Consider the following 22,188-nt stretch of genomic DNA (forward strand, 5'->3'; position numbering starts at 1 on the left):
TCATACAATAGATAAATCTCTATAAACCAACAGAATGAGCATCCTGTGCTATAGAGTGTTGTCTAATTCTTTCAAATCCACTCACATATCAGGGAGAATTTGGTGAATGGAGTAGCGTACAGGATGTTTTCTTCTGAATGTTTCAAAGATTTATTTGGTTTACCCAGTGAACACACACACACTTTTCAGGACATATGGGCCTGTCTGTAAACTTTCAACCTATCCAATTTCTGTAAGCTTAAATTTTACTTGCAGGTATTTTAATTAAGTCACTTAAAAAAGTACTTAGTAAGATCAGTTAGGTAGGTGGCTAAGGCAGGGAATCTTTCAAAAGAACTCATCTCATAAATATTTGGGTTCAAACCTTTCAGGTATTCTGGTTTTTATAGGTATTCAGGTATTCAAGTATTCATAGGTTTTTATGAACTATTGTATTCATTGGGCTGGGCAGTCTGAAAGTCCACCACACCTTCAGGAAAGAAACCTCCGGTTAACTCCTGTTCTGCTCACTGGCAGAAAAACCTTGCTTCAACCCAATGGCAAAACTGCTCCACATACATGTATTAGGGAGGCTGGGAAAGTATCTTTGATATTTTTGCAGAAGAATTCACTTTGCATAACTGTGTCTAGGAGTGACATAACTGTGCATGAAGTGTCTAGGAGTTCAGCAAGAAAGCCCATTGAAAGCCAGTGGAAACCAGCCAAGTTTAATTATCCCCTTCAGATGGGCAAGGGTGCTAACCTTCATGTCTTAACCGGGACAACAAAGGGACTCTGTAAATGACTGTCAATCTTTATGAAAACACTAAGAGAAGGTATATTTTTGTCTTATTTTTGTAAAGTGCAGGGAAACATATGTGTATTGTGACTACACCATAAGTATGTGTCGCGTTCATTAAAAGCAGCATCTGGGTTTAAATCTAGTTAGGAAGAAAATCAAATCTGCTGTGAGAGCCTGGAGGTCCTTGCAAGAGCTTATGGAAATCAAATGAGTTTTATTGAATACCCATTCCAAATAATCTATTCATTTTGCAAGTTTCAGTTTTAAAATCAACACACAGCTGGAGGGCCAGATTCACTGGTAGGCTTTGGCTGTGCTGCGCTGCTTTGGTGCTGTCAAGCATCTGTAAACTTGAATTAACTGGGCTCGTTGTGGTTGGCTCCCTGTCAGGTTTACAGCTGCTTCCCATTGCCAGAACAGTGCAGAAAGTCATAGTAGACTGGTGTATCCTTTGTCACAGGTGTGAAGGACAGGGGAGTATGCAGGGCAGAAGAGAGGTAGGGCCACCAGCAGTAAGCAAATATTTCTAATGGCAAAGAACAATTATGCAAAAACAGTGGAAGGAAAAATTATCTTTGTTTCATGTTTACATCACTGAGCACTTTTAGGGAAGGGAAATCAAGTGAGTTAAACTTCTCTGGAGTATTTTTCCAGATTTAGATATAATCACCAACATACTGGCATGCTATCTGCTACTACTTAGCTAATCTAAAACGAAAATGATAGGTCACAATCAGAATTAGGTTCAGTGTGTGCTAATGGTATTAACTTTTCTTCTGACTGCACCTAAAAGCAGTTGCTAAAGAATTTTAATATCTCTGTTGTTCCCAGAAATGTCTTGTTAGTAGGTCTGTATGTTTTATGAATGGAGACACACAGAACAAATGTCTGTTGACAGACAAGGACAGAAGGTGAATGTGAGGAAAAGTCACGTCCATTCCATGGCAAAGGACAAACATGTTGGTACACGCATTAAAAATGAAGTAGCAGTGCACAATGCACTACATTTTAGTTTAACTGTGACTACATGTTTCAACCTGCAGTATACTCTACTTGGCTTTCTTTTTATGTCTGGTAGATTCTGCTTCATAAATAGCTTCTGACCTTACTAAAATTTAGTTGCAGTCTTCGCACTGCAGACATTGGATCACTTATTGTTAATGAGCATATTAGATAATAGATCTTAACTTCAGCACATTGCAGTGTTTCAGCAGAGTGCATTCCCTAGCAATGAACACAAAGTGTCACTGTGACCACACACTAATAATTCCACGAAACATAGAAACTTTTGCCTAATTTTGAATTTATTTACATGTCATGTGTGTGCTCATTTGGAACTTCTAGCATTAATTATCTTTGCTCCAAGTTGGACCAGTCTGGAATTCTAATTATGTTCATTTTTACAATTCATGTCTCTGAGGTCTTAACGTATTTTGGAGCTGAACTCTGGGCTGCACATAATCAAGACAGAAAAGAGATAGGTGGCAATACTGTACATTTCAATTGCCTTGTCTGATGTGCCCCTTTTGTAGACTAATGAACATTGGAGAAACAAATTGGTCTGTCAGAGTCAATAACAACCCAATGCCCTGAGCTGCTGGTCACTAATGCTTCCTGTACTTAATCAATGTGCTGCCGGAGATGTTCTGTTGAAAACAGTTAAAGATGAGCAGCAGCAGCAGATTTGGCAGCAGGATTGGGAGAGCAAGTGAGAGCATCCACAGGGTTGGAGTTTCCTTGTTCTAGGGAAGAGACAAGCAAAATCAAAAACAGAGTTCTTAAAGGAAAATGCTGCAAAGAAACAAGATGACTGCCACCACATCCAGTTGGTAGAGGAGGAAGTGTCCAGTTCTTTTTTCCAAAATGTTTTGCTAAAAAAAGTAAGGAGAAGGTGATTTCTATAACAAGGCATAGCAGGAAAAAAGACTTTCTGGATCCTGGTAATTAAATCAGAACAAACATTAAAATAACCAAGGTAAGAGGTAAGAAGTTGGGAAGAAGTTGGTTTTCACCCCCAGGTTATTATCAGAAATCCTGAATTTCCAAAAGCAATTGGTGCTGGTAGCAATGTTCAAGGCAGCAAATTATCATTTTAACCAAACAGAGTTGAACAAGTGGGAAAATAAGACAGCTTTTAAATCATATCCATAAGTTGCTTTTGAAATGTTTAAGTGAACAAACAGAAAACAGTATCTGAGCAGGAAAAGAAGAAAATCTGATTTATACCTAACACACTGCATGGGCAATTTGTTCAGTGGGTCTTACTGGCATAACTCTGGACAGCTAGAGGTTACCTAGGAGCATGAACAGCTAGAGATTACCTAGGAAAGCATCTTTGGACAAGTTACACTTTGAGTTGCTTAACTGACAGTGGACTTTCAGTAAAATATAGATGTCACAAAACGGTGATGAATCAGTCCTTGTCTTGAAAATCCAGCAGCAATGGTGGAATAAAAAGAGGTGAAGCACAAAAATCTTGAACTGGACCTTATGAGAATATTCAAGATAGGACTGAACTATAGAACAGAACAGAATAGAACAGAAGAAAATAATAATAATAATAATAATAGAATAGAATTGAAAATGAATAGAATAGTTTGGTTGGAAAGGACCTTCCTAGATAGTTCAACTGCCTGACCTGTCCTTATGAGGACACTATCTAAATGTCTCTTGAACAATGACAGGCATGGGGCATCAACTAACTATAGCAATCTGAAAGTCAGTTGATTATAGTCTGAGCTAGATATTTATGCTCTCAAAAGTTGGTTGAAATAAATAAGCCTTTCAAAGATTACTTTATCCCTAGTAATTTTGATAGATATTGTGGGATGGGAGGTGCTTAACTTTCTCCACTGAGAGTAAAACCTATGTCAGCTGGATGCCATCTTTTCTCTTCTGATTATTCAGGGAGTTCTTCTATGTACTTTTTTGTAATTTTTGCTTTTTATATTTTCACTTTAATACAGCGTTTTGGCCTTCTTTTTTTTTTTTTTTTTTTTTTTTTTTTTAGGTACAGTTAAAAAATCAGATGGATTTTACTGATAAGGATGATGTTTGGTGATAGTTTTCAGAAAAAAAGTCAATTGCTTCCAAAGCAAAGAATGAAGATAATGAGAGTTAGATAAATAATCTTTAGCATGCTGATCTTTTTTTTTTTTTTTTTTTTTTTTTTTAAATGGGGAAATAATTCACTTCATTGTAAGGCACTGGAACAGGTTGCCAAGAGAAGTTGGGATGCCCCATCCCTGGAGGTGTTCAAGGCCAGGCTGGATGGGGCCTTGGCCAACCTGGTCTGGTGGGTGGCATCCCTGCCTATGGCAGTGGGGTTGGAGTTAGAGGATCTTTAAATCCCTTCCAAGCTGAGCCATTCTATGATTCTATGATTTTATGAGTATTTCACTTCATCGGGAGTGTGCATGAGCGGATTACATCCATGGGGTCAGAGAGTTTGACAGATATTTTGAGAATAAAATATTTATCCTAATAAACAACAACAACAACAACAACAACAACAAAACGCTGAGACAGTAATTCATGCTAAAATTGCTCACTTACGACAACTTCACTTCCAACGAATTTAAAACATAGGAGTACAAAAGTTCATGTGAAAGATCTATGAATTTAACTTTAAACATATGTTTTAAAAAATCTGGAAAAAAAAATAACACTAATTCCTTAATCAAGCTAATTGTCAGTTCATTTGATAAACAAAGAAGCAATGATCCAAACTAACCCAGTAAACTGGGAAATACAAAGGCCCAACTCCTCTTCACCCTGGAGAATCACAGAGTTATTCACAATTATTATGCCATCTTACGTACCTCTGAACAAACATTAAAATCCAGTTCTTTCATCAGCTGTGGAATAGCAGCAGCTACAACTGACACAAGAGCGAAAAGAACTGTTGCAGATTCCCAGGACAGAGAATGAAATTAAGGAAACAGTATTTGCGTTGGAAAGCGGGAAAGCCTACTCCCCCAATGGATTTGCTGTAGAATTTTTAAATACATTTGAAAGTGAAATCATATCAGCCTTACAGGACTATGTCACCAAGCTTTTGAGAGAGGATCGCTCCCAGACTCCCATAGGGAAGCAACCGTCTTTCTGCTTCTCAAACCAGATTATGATCCTCTGGAGGGGATATCCTTTCGATAATTAAGGTTACAGTCACAGTCTCATTTTACAGCTGATTTTGATCTTCCACATGAAACTTCCATATGACTGCTCAATAAAGTCACACAAAGCAACTAGAGAATCTGATCCAATCTGACATAAATATACATTAATGGAATATTTCTGCCCACAAGTGTGAAACCACACATATGCACATTTCTTTTCTACCACAGATGGGTACTACAAAATTTCTCTTACAATGCCCAAAAACGCTGTTCTCAGGAACCAACTGCCTTACATTGCCAGACACCTTCCCACAAACAGAAGGAGCAGGGCACTTTTGGATTAGTTATAAAGGTTTAACTTTTAAAAATTATCCCCTCCAATTGCAAAAACTGAGAAATTGTATTTAACCAGACAAAATGTTCTCCCACTAGCTTAATCGATGATAACAGAAAGTTATATTTTATGCTTTTATCAGTAATATCCTGTATAAACTGTGGAAAAATTATCAGTGAGAACTGTTGTGATATCCAGTAATTCTTGTCACCCATTTAAAAAATAAAACAAATCAATATGTTCCCTTATCTTGCCTCAAAACAGTGTATCTTGATAAAAATGCAACAAGATTTATTGGTTTCTTTCTAATTAAGGACTATACCTCAGGCTGACAAACCTCATATACAGTCCTAGCTTCACTTAAGCCAGTGGCTCTCCTTCTTATTTTTGGTGACTATACAAAAAGAGTACAGGACCTCATATCTTGCTGTCACTGATAAAAAATTACTGATACCATAGAAACACATGTGTGAACAGGAAGGATTTTTGAGAATTTACGAAAGATTCTCCTGCCAGTACATGGCATAATGTCCTCAAGCATTTTAAAGCAGGCCAGAGTGTATCTCCTATTTGTCCACTTATTAACAGCCTTCTTCTCCCTGAGGCCCTTGGAGGCAACCTCTATTAATTGTGGAATGATTTTGACATGATGACTCTCAAGGATATTTGTAATGAAAGAATATTTAGGCCCTTTGAGAGATTAGTGAAATACATGCCACACACCAAAACTACACGTTTATAGATATTTACAAATAAGACATTATCTGTGGGAGCTAAATTGAAGAATTTGTGTACCCCTGAGTTCTTTCCCTTAGAATACTAGCTTTTAATTATGGATAAAGACTGTGAAAAGAATCTGCACTTGATATCCTTTTAGGCTGAATAAATTCAGGGGAGATAAAAGCTAAGATCAAGTGCAAAAGCGATTTGGATCAAGAATTCTCTGATGAAGAATAGATTGAGATATGTAATCAAACAAAAACAATCTCTATTAGTGTAAGACACCAAATGTTTATATTTAATGTTATTCATAGAATATGTATGACTACAGAAAGTATGCACAAAGTAAACAGTGACAATGATGATATATGTTTAAAATGTAATTTTGAAAAGCAGCCTCAGCATGTGTGATAGGACTCAAACTATTCAGTGTCTCTGACACAAGGTTGCAGAAATTGTCATGGCTATTGTATAAATTTATATGTTCCTTACATCAGCTCTCTGCGTCCTCTACCTCACCTCTTTGTAGAGAGGTGGACCTTTGTTTGTGGACCTTGTGTTGTCTATGCTAGGGCATTTCTTATGAAGTGTATACCAAACAGCATTGTCTCAGTTTGTGGCAGGGGGATAATCAAAGCTGGCAGAAAAATTTCTTCTGAAACAACAAAGAAACAAACAAACAAATAAACAACAACTAATGAAAAAGTTAAGAGGCTCCCTAAAATATATTTTCCCTAAATATATATAATCCCTAAAATATATTGATGGGAGGTTATAATAATTGGCCTGAAATTAAAACAGAGAAGCTGATTTATGTAGGCCTACATTATCATCCATATCTATAACAAGAAAATATAAATACCTGTCAAATAAAATAAACCCCTACTTTTTTTTTTTTTTTTTTTTTTTTAAGTTAGCTTTCTCATGAAAATACTTTTTTAGAGATCCATCCCTACAGACCTAAAAAAAAGTCTTAGTCTTCATTGTTCCAGACATGCAGAAATAATGACAAGATGTGAGGGATGTGGTTTAATTTGTCTGTGACTTTATTAACTGAACTCACCTGGGAATCATTCAGCAATAACATATGCAGTGCAGGTCATCATTTCGTCTTCACTTGTTTCCACATATTTGGGGAGAGCTGTCACTCAGAGCTGGGACCCCACTGCCCTCCCCTGTAAGTAAGGTTTAGAGGCTGCAAAGAGGGTGCTGACTATTTGCTGCAAGAGCCTTTTTTCTTCTGCCTCTTTAGCAGACATCTGCTCTTTAATTTGCTTCTAATTCAAGTTTATCAAGGAAGCAGATATCCTGAGGAATAAATACAGGTATTGCTCACCGGCCACTAGGGAGCATCAGCAGTCAGCTGGGCTGCCCTATCCAGGCTCCCAGATAACTAATCATTCTCCCATCAGCCAGAAATATACACAGGCAGGTGTAGCCCTCTCTCCTGAGTGGCTTATACATCCCATAGATTACTGTTTGTTTTTTGGAGTCTGCAAGAGTCATTTCCATCCCTGAACACATCTAGCTGCTTCATGGCTCATGGGTCTTCAGGTCTTGCTCACCTGTTCAGACTTCTTGGTCTGAATGCACACCTCCCCTACAACTCTTGCAAACATCCTCACTTACTCACAGAACCTGTCAACTTCCTTCTCCCTTTACCATCTCTTACACAAACTGCACTGGAAGCAACTTCTGGCATACAAACCTCCTTTCAGGGGAATCCTATTGAACTGGTTAATGGATTATCCAACATTCAAGACCCACCTCCCATCACTTAATTTGTCTTTAATAATAAATAAGTTCTAGCCAGGAATGAGGAGGCTGCTGTATCCCCAGCTGTCTTAGTCAATGTCTGAAATCCTGCCAGTTTATTAAGAATGAGCAGAAATACCTGCTGTCTCTAAACTACACAACATATTTCAGGGATGGGAGTGAAGGAGGAACATGGGCTTCCTATTTCTTTCATTGTGAGCTCTCCCAGGCAGCAGTTGAGTTGTACACATTGGGCTATACATGTTCTTGAATCTATCTTTCCTGGAAATCAAAATAGGCTGTAGTATCTAACAGAAAGATCGGTGCCTAACAAGAGTAACTCACAGGTCACATTTACTCAATACCTCCTAGGAAAAGGAAAAATAAGCCCCAGAGATCTGATTGAACCTTCAGCCATAGCTGCACTGGCATCCCACTCCATTCAATTTTCATTCTCAGCTTTGACAGAGAGCTTAGCTGGGCTACTTTCTTCTCTTAGGTTTCAATTTCCATGTCTAACCATAGATGTCTATTACCATTTGAGATGTTCTGTGGCATTATTCCTGCTGTTCCAGAAGGGCAAAGGATTTCTTGTGACATATCTTCAAACTCAAATAGGTATTTACCAAATACCCTGGGGTGTATCGAATGTACTATGCAGTTGAATCAAGGCTTTGCTGTGAGCAAGCCCCTAAACTTTAATAACAGTTTCAATATCATCCACTCTTTTGCCTGAATCTTCATCGTTGCTTTGTGCAACCGTGGCTTGCTTTCTTGAAGGTTGGATTTCCTTCCAATGATATTGGGGTGAGTTTCTTTGTGCTTCTCCAGTAAAATTGCTTGCAAAAAACATCTCTTGCCTGGTCCCCAGCTCACACAAATACAGGCTGTCACCTATGGGGAAGTTCATGTTGCCACATAATCATTCCATGTAAGAAAGTCTCTCAGTGCTGTCTGTCCCCTGTCTATATCTACTTTCTTCAAGTTGGTTCCTAGATTCTGAAGCTAAAGCATTTTACTCTCTGGGGTGACTGTTACTACTTTCATCCCAGTTTCTTTTTCCATCACCTTCTCAGCTGCTGTGGGGTTACTCCCCAGAAGCTAGCCAGTTCCAGCGTGGAGACCCCAAGATTTCTTTCGTCCCAGCCTGTATGAACAAGGAGACAATGAACCCTGTTAGTTTCTGCATTTAATATTCTTTTTGTGCATGGAAGGTATTTTCTTCATTTTGTTATAGAACTATTTTTGTTCCTGGCTTTCCCACAACCACACAACTTCCTGCATACATACTTTCTGGCTTTGGTCAGAGTGAACAAGAAAAAATGCTCAGAGAAGGTACCACCCCTGCTGCTTCAGTTCCTACTTGCCCAACACCAAGAAATTTTTTCACTTAATTTGTTCTCTGAGTCCTACTGCTGTTGGGCCTCAATTGCCAATACCCCCACTGTAAACTCATAAGACCTTTCAACCAGCTCCCCAGGTTATATTTTAGGGCACCCTGACACCTAATGGAAGAATTTATCGCATCCATATGCAAGTCAGTAGGTTCCTCTGCTGCCTCCTTGTTGGTAGTTGCTAGATTTGCTTTCTCCTTCATGCACAGAACACCTTTTGTTTACCCTCTTATTCTTCTCCCTTCCCCTATTCCCCCAGCCAGAACCCCCCCAGCTCAGGCACTATATCTCTTTCTTCCCATTTTTGCAGACAAATCCTCTCCCTCCACACGACTTCTGTTCCCACTGAATCTAACTATAGACTGGCCATTTACCCAAGCCAACAGGGAATGTGAAAGCCAAAAGCAAAGCCTAATGAAGCTTGGAGAGTACAACCATGTTGTGCCTAATTGCATTCAGGATTTTTCAAGCATTTTTCCTCCATAACTCACACTGCAGCAGCAAATTCATTGGAGGTATGCTCTGCTGACTGATGTACCAGTTATGGCTTACACGTAGGTTTCCATCTAGTGCTGACCTTTGACCTGGACGTTTGTGATAGAGAGGAGAGGGATGCATGTTGGCTTAACAACAACTAGTTTCAAAGCTCATTGAAATGGGAAACTTTCTACAGATGTCTGTGGGTCTGGATGAAGCCCCAGAGCAGACATATACAATTGACATAGCTTTGCTCACAATTTACTCTACTCCTTAGTAGGGGTTTGAGATCGCTTTTTCCCTGAACAACTTGGGGGGTTGAGTGGTTTACTTCCTCCTCTGAGATCTTTAGGTCTGTTTAACTTAGAGATTGGCTAGCAATCTGCCAGCACAGATATATGACTAAAATGCTACACTCGTCTATCAAAAATACTAGAGAGCTGTGAAGAAATGCTTGGGGGCTGCCAATATCTATTTATGTTGGAGATGCCCATGGCATTCATAATGTACAATAAATAAGAGCAGTCATTCCAAAACACTATGTTCACAGCTTAAAAGTAAATACTATGTAAAATGATCTGCTGCATTATTACTCCCATGCAAAGATCTTCATAATTGCTACCATGATGAAAAGGTCTTTATTAAATATATAATGACTTTTAATAAGCTGACCCTCCAAATACAAAATGTTTGTGTTGATCTACTTGAATTGTTTTGCTGGAAAATAAAAGTGTTGAGAACTCTTTTACAAAGGGTAACAAATAGGAGGCAGTCACTTTTTTTTTTTTTTTTTTAATAAATAAATAAATAATTAAATGCTTAATTCCTGCTACATGAGTTAAGCAGATAAGGCTGGCAGCAGCTGCTCCCTACAAAAATGCTTCATAGTTACAAGATAAAATGTGGGTGATAACATTGCAATGCTGTAAAACAAGGTTGTAGAAATGTGGACATGTACTGATGACAAATTTGCCTTTAAATCTTCTTTGCTAATATTTATAGGCATGAAATCTTAAAGCACCTTTAATGTGCCTATAATCCTGCCCATTTGACAGCTTTTACATAATTTTCTAGGGAAAGGTGACCCGATCATCCCAGGCTGTTGACAGTACAGCTGAAATGGCCCTCCAATAAATGAAGCAGGATTATCCAGACACTATGGCAAACAACAGCTCATAATATGCATCAAGAAATTTCCATAGCACATCAGATCTTTGTCTTCAATGACACATGGATCATGACGGGATTTCAAGAACACATTTCCCTAGATACCTGATAAGTTTTAACGCAAAACTATAGCATAAAAGGGTCTCTTTAGATAGGTTCTGTTTTCCATATTAGAAAAAAAAAAAATGTTTTCAATCTTGAAAACTAGAGGCATAGTTTTAAGCTGAATTATCATGTAAACTTATACTGCTTAGTGTAGCTGTGTTCCCCGATGCTTTGAATGCATTTATGAGTTTACTCAGTTAAAATTATAAAACATTACAAGATATTTTTTTTGCCACAGTAAAAGTCACTATTGACAATAAACAAGTCTTGATGAAGGGTATGATAAAACTATGCAGAAGTTTTGCTGAATCTCTTATGCTTCTCTATAAAAACACCTTACACAAAATGCTATCTGTATGCCTCCCAGGTTTACGTGATAATGTCAAGAAAAGGTTTTGATGCCTGCTGCCAATTCATATCAAAGGTGTCATATGCTATAAATTTAGTTTATATTGGTGTAATTATCAGTGACATGGCCAGATTGTATTAATACTTCTGCTCCTGTTGCTTAGCCTAGGTACTTAACAATTTGAATGCCACAAAATATCAATACTGATGCTTTATGGCATCATGCCAGAGCAGCCTGGGGACAAGTAGGGTAGAAGTGGTTGACAGTTTTTGCTCAAGTGTGGAGTTTGTTTGGTCTCATAAGACATTTATGAGGTCAATTGGATGTCATTTAAAATATCAGGAGAGAAACAAATTTAAACTACACACCATGTCCCACTAGGAACACTGAACTCTGTGAAAAAAATACTAAATAAGCACTGTGACAGCTGCATAGATAGGAAAGAAAAAAAGAGACTGGGCTGAATGTGGCAAGAAAGGGATCTTCCCTAGAGTAATAACTAACTGTTCCTCTGCCACTTTCTTAAAAACAAGCAAACAAAAAACAAAAAACAAAAAAAAAAAAAAAAAAAAAAAAAAAAAAAAAAAAAAAACACCACAAACACACACACACACACCAGATTTAAAGCCAGCAAACATTAATATTCATTTAAGGCAAGGTTTGCACTGATGATTTAGATCCTTACTCAAGACATAACAGGAGACTTGGACAATGAAGCACTGAGGAAAAAGCCTCAGGATCTGTTTTCCAGGATGTTCATTGATATGGGAATAGCAATGATCAATGATTAAACAGAAAAAATAAAGTAACAGAATATTCCTGTACTGAATGATGGGGCCATTAGACTGCCAGTTAGCAGATGAGGCATCTGGCTTTGTTCAGTCATTAACATCACATTTGTCCTCATGGAAAAGTATTTTATATTTCTGTACCTCAGTTTCTTTATCTATTAAAAACTGAGGTGAGTTCTTTGAGAGTGCTCTGACAATTTAGGGTTTATAAGAATTTGGAAGAGCCAAATAATATCATAACTTGTAATAAATGATTAGCATTCAGTGTTATAATACATATATACATTTTATACATAATATGATGCGTGAACAATTGGCTGACAGATTGGGCTTAAGGTTTTATAGTACATGGGGTTATCTCAGGCTGGTGGCCAGTCACTAGTGGGGTTCCACAGGGCTCCATTTTAGGGCAAGTTCTCTTCAATGTTTTCATAAATGACTTGGATGCAGGACTCAAATGTATACTAAGCAAGTTTGTGGATGACATTAAATTGGGAGGAGCTGTTGGAAAGACCTTTCACAGGAGTGGTGGAGAGGTCTTGCACAGAGATTTCGACAAATTAGAGGGCTAGGCAATCACCAACACTGTGAAGTTTAACAATAGAAAGTGTTAGGTTCTGCACCAGGGATGAGGCAACCCTAGCTATATGTACATACTGGGGGATGAGTGCCTGGAGAGGAGACACATGGAAAGGGATCAGGGGATTCTGGTCAACAGCAAGCTGAACATGAGCCGGCAGTGTGCCCTGGTAGCCAAAAGGACCAACTGCGTCCTGAGGTACATCAAACACAGCACTGCTAGCTGGTAAAAGGAAGTCATTGTCCTGCTCAGCTCTGTGCTGGTGTGGCCTCACCTCAAGCACTGTCTGCAGTTTTGGGCACCACGATATAAGAAGGCCATAAAAGTATTAGAGAGTGTCCAAAGGAGGGCTGCAAAGATGGAGAAGGGTCTAGAAGTCAAGATGTGTGAGGAGTGGCTGAGATCACTGGGTAACCTAGAGAACTTAGGTAGGTGTTCAACCTAGAGCAGAGGAGACTGAGGGAAGGCCTCATGGCAACCTAGAGCTTCCTCACGAGGGGAGTGGAGGGGCAGGCGCTGAGCTCTGCTCTCTGGGGACAGTGACAGGATCCAAGGGAATGGCATGGAGCTGGGACAGGGGAGGGTCAGGCCGGGTGTCAGGGAAAGGTTCTGCACCGAGAAGGTGGTCAGGCACTGGGACTGGTTCCCCAGGGCAGTGGTCATAGCACCGAGTCTGCTGGCGTTCAAGAAACATTTGGACAATGCTCTCAGCCATCTGGTTTGATTTTTGTGTGATCCCGTGCAGAGCCAAGAGTTGGATTCAATGATCTTTGTGGGTCCCTTCCAACTGAGGATATTCTGATTCTACTCTATGATTCTACAAAAAGACAGCAGTCGAATTCTATTGCTGTTTTTAAACATATATTCAAGGATTTACTTATTTATTTATTTTAAAGTTAAACATACCAAAGAACTGACCATATCACATGCATGAATAGAAAATGAAATCAGTACACATAAGCTTCACATTTGCACAAATGACTTATAGATTTTTACCTTTCCTCGTTTGTCACCTTATTTGGCTACTTTCTTTACTGCAATGCCTACTGGTGAATCTCAACAAATATATATTTGATAATTCTTCAAACATGGATATTGTTGGTCTTTTTTTTTTTTTTTTTTTTTTTTTCAGTACTTTATATAGCACATATAAACTATTGATCAAATTTCAACAGAAAACCTGTAAATTTACTACCTTTGGGTGATATGCATTCCACTTTTGCCAAAGTTCGGTGCCTGATCACTGTCAGTCTCCAGTCTCCCTCTATAATCAAGAAAAAAAAAAAAAAAAAAAAAGACAAGTGCTTCCAGATTGTGACTTTTCTGAGTCACATAAGGCAGGTGCTTTAGGATGGGAAGAATTGTCCTCTACAAGTGCCAGTCTTTCTCCATTGGCTGTAAGTAACTCTCTAAACAGTGCACAACCAGATTGTGGCAATGACTACAGCAAATCTGCTTATAGCACTGCAGTGAACCAAGAACCATTCTTGGTTCTGACATTTACTTGGGATGCAGTGAATTTTCTCAGAGATCTCCACCAGGACAGATGACCCACTGAATAAAATGCTTTTATGGGATACAGGTTCATACCTCTATTCTTCAAATAAACCCAGGTCTTCCTCTTCTCAGATGACTGTAAAAAGCAGCAGGTTGTAGAATCTCTACAGTTAACACTAAATAGCAATATGATTTTAGAAAATCAGAATTGTACTGTTAATGTTAGAGGGAAAAAAAATAACGATATTTTCAAAAATGTGATGAAAATAAAGTTCCCTTAAAATTCTGCTCAGTACTTTGATAGCAATGTATAAGATTTCAGCACTCAGGTGTCAGCTTAGCTGACCCAGTTGCTAGTGATTTTGGTACTAAATAAATGAGCTACTCAGCAATGCAATGACAGTTTTCTATGATATGCAAGACAATGTCAGTAGTCTCATTTTTTTCACTGAGGTCAAGGAGTGTAGCCAGTTAGAGAAATCTTTGTTAGTGTATCTTAGGTACTTCACTCCCACAGTAGAGAAAATAGTTTGAACACTGCTTGAAAATTGTTTGAATGCTGTTTCAGGAGTTCTGAAACTCAGATGCGAGAGACCCAGAATGATTTGAGTGTTGCAATTATGGGTGAAGACTCTAGTGTTGACAGAAGAAAGGGATTTGGAGTTTGGAGCACAGGACTATCCTTCTATCCTGTGTTTGTACAGTTCTTGCAGAATGCAGCTATTGTTTGTGTTTATCTGCCCTAAATTAGACCAGCCATATAAACTCACCCCTCCAGACTTCTTTTCCAGTCAACAAAAGAAAACATGCTTCTCTGGAGAATACTTCATAAAATCAATTTTTTATGCTTATATGGTGAGATGAATTCTACTCTGAACATCAAGTACTGGCTGTAACTGTGCTAAGGTACAGGCTGCTTCTATCATGACTGTGCACAATGCCTACCACAGGAGACCTCTGATTCTTGACTATCTCCATCATGCACAGATGCTGCTGTAATGGAAAATAGAAATACTGCCATTCTGAAAGTGCTAAGATCAAACTTCAGAGTGTTGGTATAATATGTAGTAGTAGTCAAATAATTCTTTGTAGTAGTATCAAATAATTATTGAATTTATTAATAAAGGCATGTTATTTTGAAGTTGCATATGAAATTTTAGAATGGCAGAATGGAATTTATGGAGACTCCAAGGTTAACATCCCTCATCTTGAAATAAACAGATGATATTGCATATTTATTTAATAGCCCTTTCATCACTTTAGTGGTGACACTGTAAAACAAAAAGGCTGGAGGAGACGTCACAGTGCAAAAATAATTATAATTAGGAATTGAGGGATAGTAAATAAATCATCTTCAATATTGTTTTCTTCTTTTTTTCTTTCATTTTGGGTATATTTTCACACACTGGTTCCAAGATTCATTTGCATTCCAACTGTTCTTATTAAAGCAGCACCATTTATTCTACAATATATACAAAAGTTTCTATTTTTAAAATTCTATTTCAAACCATGAGCTTGGCATACAAAGTCAAATCCCAGGAGTGAGTCCTTTCTTTTTCCTTTAAAAAATAATATATATATATATATATGAACAGTTTTAGGTTACATGAGGGGAAAAACAGAAGTTGGTACTTTCATCCACTTCCTCCCTTTTTCTTTCCAACTGTAAAACTGCATCTGCATAAATGAAAATGAAAATGAAAATGAAAATGAAAATGAAAAAAGAAGATGATGAAAATGAATGCTTCCTTTTTTTTTTTTTTCCCTATAATTTTAGACATCTTAAATATTTTTAAATATATCTATGAACATAGAGAATATTCAGTCCATCCACCATAAACATTTCACTGGGTAGACTTCATGCACATATGCAACATGACACTGACCTGATGCATCACAATGGTGCCAGTTATACCACGATAGTCTATCTTGTGAAAGATCATCACACTAAAAAGAAGTTTTACCTTCCAACAGATTGCTTTTTTTTTTTTTTTTTTTTTTTCTTTTTTCAGCAGTAAGGTATGTAGCAACATAAATACAGTTCTACTGAATGTAAACTTCATTTTAAGAAACTAACCAGCCAACCACCACCACCAAAACCCCACACAGGTTTAGTGTGGGGTTTTGAAATATGACTTCATTGCAAGTGGAGTTCCACTCACAGTTAAAAACTTGTATTATTTTCAAGTATTTAAGTAAATGTTAACCCTTTTTACAGTATGAAATAATTTCACTACAAATATACTACATTAATTTTCTTGGAAGATAGCAATTTAATCAGGCATATAATCTTCCACACAATCATCAAAGGAGGAACAGATGAGCAGAAGTTGTCATTGTTTGTGCTATGAGAAGTAAGAGAGATTCCCTGAGTGCTCATACAGATTCATCCATCTCTGATAGTTGCTACAATTATTCCACCTTTGTAGACAGATAAATCCACATGCAAGAGCTAAGTTCATTAGCAACTGCAGAACAAAAATATATTTAGGTGTTCATTACTGCAATATGCAAGTACTTCAGAAATAAGAATGAACACATTTTCCAGAAAACTGTAAATCTGGGAAGTATAAATTTCTCTTAAAAATAAAAATAATAAAAATAAAGTAAAAAAAAAAAAAAAAAAAAAGGAGAAAAGAAATGGGCAACTGGAGTTCAAATAGTTTAACTGCTTGCATTTCTGAGATGCTAAGTATCTTCTATTAACATCATCTTCATCCTGAAGTTTTGGTTCTTGACAGCTCTTCAGGTTAGATCCCATCAAATGAGTTGTCCCAGATTGTTGTGAAAGCCTGTAGCAAAGTTTGAACTATAAGCTTGATTTTACACAGTTCTAATTGAATGACTTAGTAGAAGTGCATTTGTCACTATGAAGAGGATGAAAAGAGGCATTGTTTTCAGAAAGAATCTCATAAAATTGTATTTCAACATGGGTAACTGTTTTGCCTGGTACATGGGTAACCTGTTTTTGTCATACAGGTTCCTGAAAACAAAACAAAAAAACTAATTTACACTTCTTATATTTTGTTTTTATACTTTAAAGAGAAGGAAAAAGACTGAGTTCCGCTCTCAAAAATTTAATTGTAGAAAGTATGTACCAAGGCTGGAGTTTGACTGTATGACAATTTTCCACCATCAACGTGAATGTATTTACATCTATGAAATATTGTTTTCATATTTTAAAGATTTTCTTCATGAAAAAAATGGAAATCTCCTGTTTTAGTTCATATTCAGGTGATAATCTGCCTCTAATTTTATTACACTTAAAATAAACCTGAGAAATTGTCCTTGAAAGCATAAGCGTGGATGAAAATTAAATGCAAATAACAGTCTATATTGATTTATGATGTGAACAATTTTCCTGGGGTTTTAGTAATATTTTTATTCATTCATAATTAAGCATAAATTATTTTATTTTAAAAGGCTATGTGTTCCAAATCAGTTTGTCACATTTAGAAGGCAACTATAATTTTTCTGTCTTTGGCATTATATTTTTCTTAAAAAAATATTTCTTTTGCACAAGAAAGATGTAACTACAGGAAAAACCTATCTAGCAATTAATGATTACATTTATATTCACTTTGAGTTCTGTGTAGGTCACCTACTGTATGTGTTTAACAGAGGTGTCATAATTACTGTGACTTTTAAATCCAAGAGAGCAGTGCCTGGTTCAGATCGCAGACAGTCCAGGATGGCTGGGTTTTGTATGTACAATCAAAAGAAAGAAGTGATACATAATGCAACTTTTTTTTTTTTTTTTTTTTTTTTTTTTTGATAGAACACAACTGAAGGATTGGTCTGACCTACCTACAGAGTTGGTATATGCCACTATGCTGGTCACCACAGGCTACCTTCAGAATTAATGACAGAAATAGGCATTTTGTGAGAGGAACTCATTCAGTTGGATATAAGCATGTACATCAGAATGGCCATATCATGACCCATATCTACTGCGTGTGTTGAGTAGATCTCTGACAACTTTCAGTCAGAGAAATGTTCCTTTGTAGGAGCATATGTCATATGTTATGATGAAGATCACAAGAAGGTCTGGTAATCCTGGTCAGAAAGGCTCCCTCAAAATTGGCATGAACCTGAAAGTGAAAATTACAGCATTTTCTTTAACCTTGTTTAGCAGGCAGTAGTTGTGACCAGTATCCACAATGCTAGGTATGCTCCTGGGGGTGGTCCTCCAGCTGCCTGGAGCAGGCACTTCTGGAGTACATAGGGCCATGCAACCTGGCTGGTTCCCTCTTGGGACAACTGGAGGAGCACCAAGAGACATGGACAGGGCAACCTTATATAGCATGATCTGGCCTCGTGATGCAGGCAACTGCAAATGTAGTCCCCTGATGTAGCTGTCCAAGTTTGTAAGTTATGGAGGACTCTGGGTACTTTTAGCACAACTCAGGCTCAAACAAAATGAACAGACAAGATTTTTGCTAATACTACTTCTTCCATCTGTGAACTTGTGAGCAATTAGATGACCTTATTGTTCTGTAATTGATTGAATCCCAAGTATTGAAAAGACTGAATGCTCACTATTTCCCCTTGTTTTTCCTTGCTTTCCAATAAACATGGATAAAAACCGAATACTGAATGTTACGTTTGTAGGTCTGTCAATTTGAGTGGCTTAGGTTTTTGTTTGTTTTGCTTTATTTTTGTTGGTGTGCCCAACAACAAAGTTCTGCTGAGCAGTTAGTCTGTTAAATTGGATTGAAGGATATTGCTAATTTTAATTTTAACTATGTGTCATGGGCTAGTTATAAGATAGCATTGCAGTACTCACTTTAGATATAAAAAATACAAAAAGCTGTTTCAACAAACCACTTCAGAACTGTGGTACAAGGTTGAATGGCAGTAGAAATAAAAGTGATAAGCTTCTTGCACTCCACACCATGTTCATACCCCTGAATTCAGACAGCTTCTCTTACAGTGGATATAGTAACCTGCTCTTTCAGGAGCTATTTGAAAGTAAGTATGTAGTTCGAAGCCATAAGTGAGTTCTATACATCCTATGCAGTCAGTAGAGATGGAAAACATAAGTGTATCTATATTTAACACACATCCTGGGAAGGGAAGGGAAGGGAAGGGAAGGGAAGGGAAGGAAGGGAAGGGAAGGGAAGGGAAGGGAAGGGAAGGGAATGGGAAAGGGAAGGGAAGGGAAGGAAGGGAAGGAAGAGGAAGGGAAGGGAAGGGAAGGGAAGGGAAGGGAAGGGAAGGGAAGGGAAGGGAAGGGAAAGGAAGGGAAGGAAGGGAAGGGAAGGGAAGGGAAGGAAGGGGAAGGGAAGGGAAGGGAAGGGGAAGGAAGGGAAGTGGAAGGGAAGGGAAGGGAAGGGAGGAGGGGAAGGGGAATGGGGAAGGGAGGGAAGGGAAGGGAAGGAAGGGAAGAGGAAGGGAAGGGAAGGGAAGGGAAGGGAAGGGAAGGAAGGAAGGGAAGGGAAGGGAAGGGAAGGGAAGGGGAAGGGAAGGGAAGGGAAGGGAAGGGAAGGGAAGGGAAGGGGAAGGAGGGAAGGGAAGGGAAGGGAAGGGAAGGGAAGAGGGAAGGGAAGGAAGGGAAGGGAAGGGAAGGAAGGGAAGGGAAGGGAAGGGAAGGGAAGGAAGGGAAGGGAAGGGAAGGGAAGGGAAGGGAAGGGAGGGAAGGGAAGGGAAGGAAGGGAAGGGAAGGGAAGGGAAGGAGAAGGAAGGGAAGGGAAGGGAAGGGGAAGGAAGGGGAAGGAAGGGAGAGGGAAGGGAAGGGAAGGAAGGGAAGGGAAGGGAAGGGAAGGAAGGGAAGGGAAGGGAAGGGAAGGGAAGGAGGGAAGGGAAGGGAAGGGAAGGGAAGGGAAGGAAGGGAAGGAGAAGAGAGAGAAGAGAAGAGAAGAGAAGAGAAGAGAAGAGAAGAGAAGAGAAGAAGAAGAGAAGAGAAGAGAAGAGAAGAGAAGAGAAGAGAAGAGAAGAGAAGAGAAGAGAAGAAAGAAAAGAAAAGAAAAGAAAAGAAAAGAAAGAAAAGAAAAGAAAAGAAAAGAAAAGAAAAGAAAAGAAAAGAAAAGAAAAGAAAAGAAAAGAAAAGAAAGAAAAGAAAAGAAAAGAAAAGAAAAGAAAAGAAAAGAGAATGGCAGCTGTAATGTAGGCAGGATCAAGTCTACATCCTATGAAATTAATATTCAGGTGCAGCTAGGATAGAAAATATTTTTGGAGCACTTCAGATGATTTTTATTAATTCTGTACTTATTACTGGAAGTCTGAATCAGCTTTACATTATTAAGAGTGCAAAGCTGATTGTAATAGCCATGAAGCTGAGAGCCACGGAATCATTTTTCTCTCAAGGCACCCAACAATTTTTTGTTACTTTAACTCCATTCACTTTACTAACATCAAAATATCCAAGCCAATCTGTTTTTCACCAGCTTCAGAGTGAAGGCTAAAAAAATGGGAACATCATTCTCCAAAAAAACAGCCATAAATCATGAAGTGCAAGAATTATTGATGCTAACTTTAGGGAGACCACTTTGTTTCTTTCTTTTGCCTTCAAATACATATTTTTTTCCTATAGCTTGCAATAATGTTTTTTTTTCCCTACCTTACTAAGCTATATATCCTCCATTTCCTTTAGATCCTTTCATAAAGACCACAAGTCCACTGTAAAGCTGAGAATGAGTTTGCTCTCTGGTGTTCTCCTCCCCTTTGCCTTTCCCTCCTCTTTTCTTCCTATTGTATTTGCCTGACTTAAACTGTAACCTTTTGGGAGCAGTAAGTGTCTTGTTATGCCTTTGCAAAGCATGTGTGGATTATACAAACACCACAACCCTACATTCTGAGCTTAAGAATATGTTGTCGAGAGCATGTTTTTTTAATGAAGCATAAAGCATTAGATTTTAGAAATGTCATTCAGGAAATAAAGACAAAATTGCCATTGAATTTATTTGGGACTAGAACTGAAGTCTTCATGAAAAAATATTACCTTTGATTACCTATAAGAAGTGGAAATAGTTGGGGTCATAGGAGCAAAACAGGACCCAAACACTCTCTTGCCCCCTTCTCAGTCTCCTGGGATTTTGGCAGTAAGACTTGAAAGGGGAATAAGTGGCTTGTATAATCAAAGACAGCACTAAAGAAGGATTATGAAATATCCAGTCTTCTCTTTAAGAATGCACTATGATAAAGTGAAATTGAAGAAGAAAATTAGAAGGAATAAATAGAGTGGACAAAAAAACTTAGATAAATAATAATAATGCAGTTAGAAGAAAAGAATTAGACATAATTGCTGTACTACTGCATTGCTAATGAAGCTGGAATGAAACCAGGTGGAAGAGATCTATTTGTTGCCCATTGGCTCCTGCAGGCTGGAGACGGTAATTTGGAAAAACACTGAAGGCAGAAGAAAATTTAATGAAAGTGGACTGTCCTGACAAATCAGAAGTAATATTATATTATTTTTCATATAAGGAAATATAAATAATGTGATTAACTATCATTAATGTGAGTTTTACAGTGGTCATCTTATAAGAGCACGCTTCTGCATATTTAAGTGCCAGTTTTTGTTGTTGTTTTGTTTTGTGTGTATGTTTTTTTTTGTTTTGTTTTGTTATTTTGTTTTTTGTTTGTTTGTTTATTTGTTTTGGGAGGGAATACGGGGTTTTGTGTTTTTTTGGGGGAGGAGGAGGGGGGTAAGACTGTTTTCCTGGATAACAGCTATGATCAAAAATAATGATAATGAATATTCTGATAAATGTCAAAATTTTCTGGTAATGTCAAAATTATGATTTTGCTGCTTCAACATATAAACCCCACGATCATTCTGTTCATAGATCCATATGTAAAGCTTCATTAATAGCTAAGAATGTACTAAGGAATTTGACATAAAATCTTGTAGGGTAGGCTGTTTTATTTTTTTGTTATCATTCAAACTAGCTTTTTTTCCCCTCTCTCCCTCTTTTTTCCCCAACTGATCCTTCCTTTTCTTCCCCCTGCCTCTTCTCTCTTTTCTTTTTTTTTTTTTTAAAAAAAAAAGAAAGAAAGAATTAAAAAAAAAAAAGGCTTTTTCTCATGACTGCTAAGCATTCAGGTTAAAGGGGAGAAATATCATATTCACTAACTGATTTTCATTTAGTGCATCAGAAGCCTTAAGCCACTTTGTGTGC

This window comes from Netta rufina, assembly GCF_964035555.1.
Source record: "Netta rufina genome assembly, chromosome: 1".
Lineage (NCBI taxonomy): Eukaryota > Metazoa > Chordata > Aves > Anseriformes > Anatidae > Netta > Netta rufina.